Source organism: Lycorma delicatula, chromosome 1 (genome assembly GCF_047948215.1).
Source record: "Lycorma delicatula isolate Av1 chromosome 1, ASM4794821v1, whole genome shotgun sequence".
Taxonomy (NCBI): Eukaryota; Metazoa; Arthropoda; class Insecta; order Hemiptera; family Fulgoridae; genus Lycorma; species Lycorma delicatula.
The window spans coordinates 105,844,048-105,853,765 of record NC_134455.1 but is presented as its reverse complement, the minus strand read 5'-3'; the positions used below and the strand labels follow the sequence as shown (position 1 = coordinate 105,853,765).

Sequence of the window (9,718 nt, the reverse complement as noted above, 5' to 3'; positions counted from 1 at the left end):
CTGTTTTACTGGTGGGTTACTTTAATGCTCATAATTCTCTTTGGGGATCGGATCGATTAGATCCCCGCGGAAGAGAACTGGAATGGTTCCTGATGAATTCAGAACTTATTATTTTAAACGATGGATCAGGAACCTTTTTCAATGCCAGAGATGGATCGATGTCCTGTATAGATCTTGCTCTAATAAGCAGGTCGATAACACCAAGGTACAGCTTCCATGTCATAGACGATTTGCATGGAAGCGATCATTTCCCGGTGCAAATTGTAACTGATGTTACAAGAAAAACATATCCCATCTCTAAAAGATGGTTATTTGATAAGGCAGACTGGACGAGCTTCACAGCTAGAACGATACTCCCTGAAACAACTAGAGATATCGGGGACGATGTCGACGCCATAACAAATGCAATACTTGAGTCGGCATCGAGATATATTCACAAAGCATCTGGGAAACTTACGAAGAAACCCGTTCCATGGTGGAACGATGAAATAAGTGAAGCTATTAAAAGAAAGAAAAGAGCGTATAACGCCTTCAAGAAGTATATTAAGTGAATTCACCTATTATAATTAATAAAATTATTTTATTATATAAAAATTGAATAAATTACTAAAGATTAAATATTACCATTTTAATATTTATCCATATAGTAAAGGTTACAAAAGATGGAGCAGAATTTTATTATTTAAAAACATAAATAATTTTGAGTCGAATTCAGTTATAGTTTCTTTAAACACAACCCAGATGCTTGGAGTAATATGATTTCGATAATTATCTGTCAAATGTAGATATATACTACAAGTTACATTTTTCATCATTTATTTATCCATTTCATTACACATCATCCAAAAAATCATGTTTATCGCTGATTATTAATCATAATTCTATGTTGAGAAGAAATATATTACTTGTCGTACGTAGTCAATTAAATCAATCGATTACCCATTCCGACGCATGTGGTTATGAAACGAGAATTACTGATTATTCCATACGTCACCACGTGGTTTACTATTCCTAAACACTTGTTAGAATAAGTTAAAACCTTGATAACCTTATTATTGAGGGGTCGACAGAGATAGATGCGCACGCAGTCGGCTCGCTCCAACTAGTTGCGTTTACCGGCGCAGTAGAAATTGAAAAGGCGAAGGTCAACCGGTATATAATATCATTTGATTGTGAAAGAGTAATTTAATACAGTATTTTTTAAATAATGCATTTTTTAAACAGAACTCGGCGTCCTTGAAAACAGTATAATAACTGAATGGTGTGGGTAAACACATCGACATACTCCATCGTCAGTTTTATTGCTGCAGCAAACATTTAAGTGTACTTAATTTACAGTGGGAAAAAATTTAACTACATTTTTTTTATCATTTATAATATTAACAAAAATTTTGTGCATTATATTTGCAGTATATTTGGATTTTATTTTTACACAGTAACACAAAAATGCCTAAACAATACAGTCAGAGACAAAAAGCAGCTATCTGGCAATGGTATCGCAAAAATCCGGATGCAGCAAAAGCAAGAGATGCACGAAGAAATAAAGCATGGAAAGATGCATAAATAGAAACAAACAAAGTTTTTAATGATTCGAATTCTAACTTTAGAAGGAAAGGAGGTGATGATAATATTGCAGAATCTAATACTCGGAAAGAAATAACAAATAACAACGATAAAGACGACCATTTAAATTCTACAGACGAAGCTGTAACAGATGCTCACGAACAAGAAGTAAAATTTATAAGTACAGACTCTATTACTGCTGACGACATACCCGGTACACAAAAATCAACAAAAGAACATCCACATCACTCAACATCCAAAAAAGAGCGAACATCGATGAAGATCCACAAGCCGAGACATCAAGCAACCAGATTCAAAAATGACCAGTAAAAGAACGAATTGAACAACCACCTACAAAACAACAAAATATCGTTAAAGAATATCTACCGAAACAAACTGTCACAGTAAGTAACCAAAAAAAATTTCTGAAGTAAATATTTTCAACATAGTCTATAACAAAGCCATATTTTGGGATCTACTTAATAGAATTTATTTCCTAAATAGGAACATTTAATTGAAACAGTAATATATGTATATATAATATATAACTGTGTTAAAAAATTAAATCAACTTTCACTACATTTACACTGTTTTTATGTTAACATTGTTAAATGAGTTAAAGTAGATTGTAATAACTTTAAGATACCATTTAGTATTTAAAAGATTTAAAGAAGGAGATTTATTAAACTATTAAGAAAAGAGATAATTTTAATATGAGAAAAAAGTTTAATAAAATTTTATAAATAAAAGATTTTAAAGAAAAAAGTATTTTGTAAATATTTATGATTTAGAAGCTGTGGGGATAATTTATAATTAAGAAAAACCTAAAAAATAATATCTCTGAAATAAAAATTTTTATTTTTTATATACTTGAAGACCGATAATTAAAAAAAAAAAAAATGTAAATTTAGTTTTGAAATTTCTGATCAAAGAAATTCACATTTGCATAGACAATTTTCAGAATCGTACCTTTCAATTGTGAAAATTAGAAATTTGGATATTCTTAAAGGATCAATAAATAATATATGGATACATACTAACAAAAATATATTTTATTATTATTTGTACAGAAAAATTAATAATAAAAAATTATCCCTTACATAATATTAAAAACCAAAATAAGATTTTAGCTCAATATTTCAAAATTTCAATAAAAATATTTTTGAATTTCCTTTCTCTGTGAGGACAATTAGAAAAATAAATATTATAAAGAAATGATCCTTAACAATAAATAAATAAACTTAAAAAAGGGTCTGCATAAAAATATTCAAAAAATAAAGTACAACATTTATGATAGTAATGAAAAAATAATTGTTTCTTATTTCGTCTCGGGAGTATATTAGATGGGACAAAAGCACTTAAATTTCAATTGCTCTTAAAGTGACATGGACAAATATATATATATATATATATTTTTTTTTTTTTATTTAATCTTTTTAATAAAGATTAAAATGAGTTAGAGCCAAAAATAAAATAACGGAATATTATATTTTTCAGAAGTGGGATGTAACCTTATATTTTCTAAAAAATATCCATGTAAAGGTTAACGAATTTCCTTAAGTAAATTTTTCTCGAAATCTAATACCCCTTTAAATTTAAAGGGTAATTTTAAAAAATTAAATTTTTGACAGAGTAGGGCAAGTAGTAACTTTTCCTTTATTCTCAAGTTCTATTAGTGGGGAGAGTAAGAAAAACATATTTTCACTTTTATGCTCAAAATTAATGATAGAGAGAGAAAAATCATAAATAAATAATCAGTTTAACTAAATATAATAATTTCTTTCTGCACTTTTAGAGGCCAAAAATTAATTAACGTTTAATTATATCTGGCAAACAGTATATAAGTTGTACTAGCTTTTGAGTCCTACTAAAAGTAATAGAAAACTACTTACTTACAGTTTATGAAAGACCGTTTTTCTTTTCTTTTATAATTCAGTTTAAGGCCTCGTGTAAAATATCCTAGAGGTAAAGTAATGTTTTACTTATGTTCCCGGTTATTGGTATCGAAAAGGAAATCAAAAGAAAATATAAAAACCAGGAAGGAGTCTGAAGAACAATATTTAAATAATAAACTAACTCAAAAGGAGAATGGTTTAAGAGTAGATAAAAGAAAAATATGGTTAGAAAATAATAAGATAAGCTATAGAGATTAGCGTAATATTTTATCAGTAAATTATAGGGTAATTTATGCAAACTAAAATAAATGATATTTACGTGCTGGACGGGGGGAAGTCTGAATGACTCTTGGGCTGGGATGGCATCCTTTAAATGATGAGCATCTTCCGTTTACTGTGATGAAGATCCTAATTTCCTTTCATAAGCTAATAATGTTACTGTTTTGATTTTCTTTTCCTTTGTCTTGTAATATTATTTGATTTTTGGTCATTTTTACGGATTTTTGTACTTTTTATGGAGTGAATTTGTGCAAGAGCATTTATGCAAATGAACTATTTTCTTACGTATGTGTGTTTTATTGAGGGTATTCAATGGAAACCCCTAACACCAAGTTCTTATTGTAATTCTATTTACTTATGGTTCCTTCTTGGACTCGATTGTAAATAAACGAATTGTGGTACAAGAAAAAAAATGTTTTTGTCACTCACTAATAAAAAATGACATTCAGATGTGTTGCATTTACGTAATAATGTATTCTAATAAAACAGTACTGTACGTAAAGATATTTTGAATTCAAATCAGCTATTACAGTACTATATTTTCGCCGGTCCCCGTGGCGCGAGTGGTAGCGTCTCGGCCTTTCATCCGGAGGTCTCGGCTTCGAATCCCGGTCAGGCATAGGATTTTCATACACGCTACAAATCATTCATCTCATCCTCTAAAGCAATACCAAACGGTAGTCCCGGAAGTTAAAAAAAAAAAGTACTATATTTCCAATTACGAAAAAAATGTTTAAAAACAGTACCTGTTTTTAAGCACTTTTTTAGTTAAGTTAACTGTTACGAAAAAAAAAATGTAAAAATGAATCCAGCTATAAATATGTAAGTCCTGAACAATGTATACTCAGTATTGTATTTTTATTTTTCTATACTTTACTTATCCCATAATATTGTCATTTCTATTCCCTTGTACTTCGTACAAGGAATTATTGTAATCGCGAAAAATTTCGGTTTTCAGATTTCAACGTATATTTCCATTTTGACCATCCCTGAATCCATTTTCACTAGTTTCGGTGTGACGTCTGTACGAACGTATTTACGTATCTCGCATAACTCAAAAAACGATTAGCCGTAGAATGTTGAAATTTTGGATTTAGAACTGCTGTAACATCTAGTTACGCACGTCTCCTTTTGATTGCAATCGACTGAACCAAAAGTGTCCAAAAAAGTCCAAAGTTCCAAACAAATTTGGAGTTTTGACTTTTTCTTAACTGCAGAATAAGCCCTGATTGAACGCTTTTCAACAATATATCATAAGTGGAACTTATTTTCATTGGTTTCAGAGTTATAGGCAAATTAAATTTTAATTAATGAAATATTTGGATCTTAGAAGTCAGATCGGTTCGAATCAGACTCAATCGCTTTTTTTTAACTTCATTTTTTAAATTTAAATATATTAATTTATTAATAATTTTATTAACCTCTCATTGTAAAAAAAGTTTTACGATGAATAATAATTCAATAATAACAAAAAATAAAATATATCAGAAGTCACTAATGAAATAAAATTTTACGTACGTTTCATCTAAAAAAAAAAATATGTGTATATGTAATTTAATAGGCGCACAAGGAAGTTATATGGTGTCCACATCCGATTTTTAATTGTAATATTTGATAATATTTTAATTGTTACAGTATTAATTAAATTGGCAATTAGTTTTTTTTTTTTTTCATTTATCATTCTATCTTCGAAGTAACGGGTGTAACAATTTTCTCCGGATGGCCCCATTTTTGTAGGGTCTTACAGAGTAATTATTTTATCAGATTGCATTCAAAACTAAAGCCTACTATAATACTGAATATTTGTATGCCGAATCCATCAGTAGTATTTTTCAGAAGAACGTATGAAGAAATATATAGATAATGAACCCTAAAGTCACAAGAAATATTTTATGAAATGGATTTGTGGATTTGTGCTAGGAAGGAACTTTAGTTTAAATATATATATATATATATATATATATAAGTAAATGTTATAAAATAAACAAATAAAAATAGATGCATGACGAATTAAGGTAGAAAAGGGTTAATGTAGAATTAAATATTAAGGTAGAAAATTCAATATGCCAAAAAGGGAAAAACATTTTTTTTATTTGATTAGTATAAGAAGGAAGGAATGTTACAGATACAAAACAATATACTGTCTTATATGGAAGGGTAGCTTTTATGTAGATGAAAATTCGGATGGTAGGCTTATCCACTACAGATGTTAGTATACGGAACCAAAAAGAAATTGCTAAATAGATTCTATCATTGCTTTATGCGTAACCCTTTTCGTAGAAAAAATAGACAGTACGAAAGTCATAGAGCAAAATAAATTGTTAAATGTTAAGTTACATTAGAATCTGAAAAAAAAGGATAAGATAAATATTTTCATGGATAAACTGTTATAATTTTTGTTTCTTTAATATAAAAAAAATCATTAATATAATGCATAAATTTTCTTGAACAAAACTAAACATTTCGAAATTGTCTTTATTAAAGGTACTGTTTTGTGAATATAATCGTTTGTTGTTCAAATGATAAAGCAAATTAAATTTACTATAAAAAGTAAAAGTAAAACTCAACCACAGTTTTTTAAATAAAACGTTTGTTTAACACGTTATGAAATAACTCATGCCATAAATATCCTCTAATTATTTCTTTGCTTTTCCTATTAACAAGTTTATGGATGCATATTACAGTTAAGTTTGTTCTTTCGTCTGATTTTTATTTATTAGTTTATTTATAATTAACTTAATGAAATTTATTAAAAACGTTTCACTATAATTTGTTATTATTCTTGTATATGTGTAACAAAACAAAAATACAATAAAATAATTATTTATTTTAGAATATAAATAATGTATGAATAGAAAACCGAGTTCATAAGTTATCAATTGTACAGAGTGTATCCTGAAGTTCTCATGCGACATTTATAACTTGTACTCCTAAAAGTAATGGGACAAATTTATAAAACGTATGTTCTAATATGCTTCATTTGCGAGTTATGGTTAGTGAAAGATTTCGCTCGGATTTTAGCTATCCGAGTAAAGTGAGGTCTACTGAAATTTTTAGGATGTTTATTATGGGAAACAATTAGAAATTTCTTACGGCTTTTAACTTTTAAAATCGATGAAAATGGTCCTAGAACCGTATCTGCCCTAGTTTTTGAGAATTCGGGGTGAAAACCAATAAATTGCTGTAGAAACCCCTGATTTTTTATGTTTGACATACAATACATTATTAAATGGGTAATAAACACAAAACGTTTAAACAAAAGTGTAAAAAATGTCAAAATGTCTTTTCCTTTTTTACAGAATTTAATCTTGAACAAAATGGTGTAAGATAAATTGAATAAATCCAACAAGAGGTGGAAAAATTTGAATTTAATTTAGAAACCGTAAACTAGACCAAAGTGTATACATACCAATTTATAATAAAGGTTCAAAAATGAGCTCGCCATTTTCAACACATATCTTGACACGCTTATATACTGCATCTGTTTCTCTTTTAGTTCTTCAGGACTGTTTTTAATTAATACATGATTTTTTATTGTACAGCCGCATCCATAATGTGGGCAATTAATTCCTCACGAGAATGTAGTTTTGTTTTGTATACAATATTTTTCATGCATTTCCGAACGAAAAAATCTGAAGGTATTAGATCAGTCAATCTTGATGGCCAGGAATGTGGACCTCCACGATCAATCTATTTCTCAAAGAAATGATGATTTAAGTAAGTGGAAACGGTTCAATAGAAGTGGTGTGGCGCGCCATCGTGCTGGAAGTATACTTGCGTCTCAGCGCTAGAGATCTTCAACCATCGGCGGTAATTCTTCAAAAAAAAATAGAACTCAGTATTTAAGCGGCCAGTTAATATGGACGTTGCAAATAGTCGATTGTGAAAATTGCCTTCTACCGTTTCATGAGGATTTATTTCTGCCCATATATTCTCATTGACGCAGTTTCGAGTGAAATTTGCCTCGTCGGTAAACAAAATATACTTGTACACTTACCGATTTGTATTCAAACTGTTGCAGAACTCCAAGTAAAGCGAACCATCTCCTGGGTGTAGATGTAGAAGCTGACTGTTTATGATAAGGATAAAACTTGTTTTAAATGCCCTCCATACAATCGAAAGCGAAATTACAATCTGCTTAGAAAGACGTTGTGTACTGACGCCTGAACTGCATCGATAGCGATTTTATCAATAATAGTGTCGTACTGGACAGATCGTTCGTACGAGTAGCTGTTACGAATACTAGGTAGTGAACTTGTTTCCCGAAGATTGCGAAACTCCCCCTAATTGTTTTCAGATCTGCATTTCTGCGATTCAGAAAATGTATTTATATTTTATTGTGGCAGCTGTAGCATTACAATTACACACACTAAAAATTAATACATATCTGTGTATTCCGTTTTTGTAAATAAAAACGTCATTACATCAATGGCAAATCGATTACTTTCGAAATAAAATTAATAAAAAATCTTCGCTAACAACAGCTAAGTTTACAGTATATGAACTTATAAAGATATATTTAATGTACCTTACAGAATGATTTAAACACTAATACAGTATTGCGCAGTGTTGATTAGCTGTTGTTATTTTTTTGCTAACTTTGAAATAATAATCTTACAAATACTTTATTTTATTTCTGTCATTAAAAAAAAAAAAAAAAAAAAAAAAAAAAAAAAAAAAAAAAAAAAAAAAAATTTTATTTTTATTTTACAATTAAAATAAAAAATAATGTGTAATTTTCAGTTTTTCTTACAGTAAATTTTTTTTACAAATTTTTTCCTCACAAAAAAAGAATTTGTTTTTTTTATATCAATACATCAAACAAGTACAATTCTGACAAATGTACAAATGCACTATTTCTAAATAGAATCTGAATTCTAAAATTTCTTTGGTTTTTTCAACATATCTTACAGCATTTTATTCAGAATAAAATTCTCTACATGATTTTTTAAAAGGTTTTAGTGTTCTTTACAACAAGGTTATTCAAACATCAAACAACAAGGTTATTCAAGGTACGTCAAACATAAAAAAACAGGGTTTTTTATCCCAATTTATTGGTTTTCATCCAAAATTTCTCAAAACCTACTGCAGATGTGATTCTGAGACCTATTTTGTTCGATTTTTCAGGTCAAAAACATAAGAAACCACTAATTTTGTTCCTTAATTAACGTCCTAAAAGTTTCAGTACACTTCATTTTACCGGAGTAGCTGAAATCCGAGCGGAATCTTTCACTAGCCATAACTCGCAAATGAAGAATTTTAGAATATATGTTTATATGAACTTTTTCATTATTTTCGCGACTAAAATAGGTTATGAATTCCCGGGGGAACTGTATGATACATTTTCTATATGTAGTAAGCATACGAGCATATAAAATTTGTTTAGAACTTCACTTTGAATTTGTTCAAAATGAATAATATAGTTAATATCAACATGTTATATGTTTATTGTTTATTAACTTCAATTCATATATTTTTTTTTTTTAACAATAGTAAGAAAAGTGTATATTTTCTAAACTATTTTCAATTAGGAATTATTATTATTAATAGAGCTGTGTAAAGAAATTGTATTATTTATTATTTACCTATTTTTTTCTTTTTAATAATGTATTTCCAATTTTTCAACTAGTATATTTAACAAGCAAAGCACCGTAGAAGGACATAATTGACTACGCTTTCGCTATCTATAACCTCGAATAAGGTCTCAAATTATAGTTCATTTAATATTCAACTAATATAACTTAATGGTGACATTTCATTTTTAGTTTTAATCAACCTCAATTAGCTTGAAAATTTATTTATTTAATTTGTAAATTAAGAATCTGATAATAAAGTTGTAATACTTTTCTGCTATTAATTAATTTATTCTTCTATAGTGGAAAAACAATGATAAATTTAAAAAGTTTTTTAAGGTTCATTTTTTTGGGGTGGGATTAATTTATGATGAAGTTTAATTTTAAAAGTATCATTACATTTTTAAA

The 9,718-nt window shown here is 28.4% G+C and overlaps 1 protein-coding gene across 1 annotated transcript in view; it reads left to right on the top strand.

Annotated features, from left to right (window-relative positions):
• The first annotated feature begins 1,239 nt into the window (after positions 1–1,239).
• Positions 1,240–9,718, top strand: part of LOC142320712 (uncharacterized) — a 130,387-nt gene continuing 121,908 nt past the window's right edge. Inside the window, exon 1 of the mRNA XM_075358738.1 lies at positions 1,240–1,967. The gene's annotated coding sequence lies outside the window, so the exon portion shown is untranslated. The remainder of the gene's footprint in view (positions 1,968–9,718) is intronic.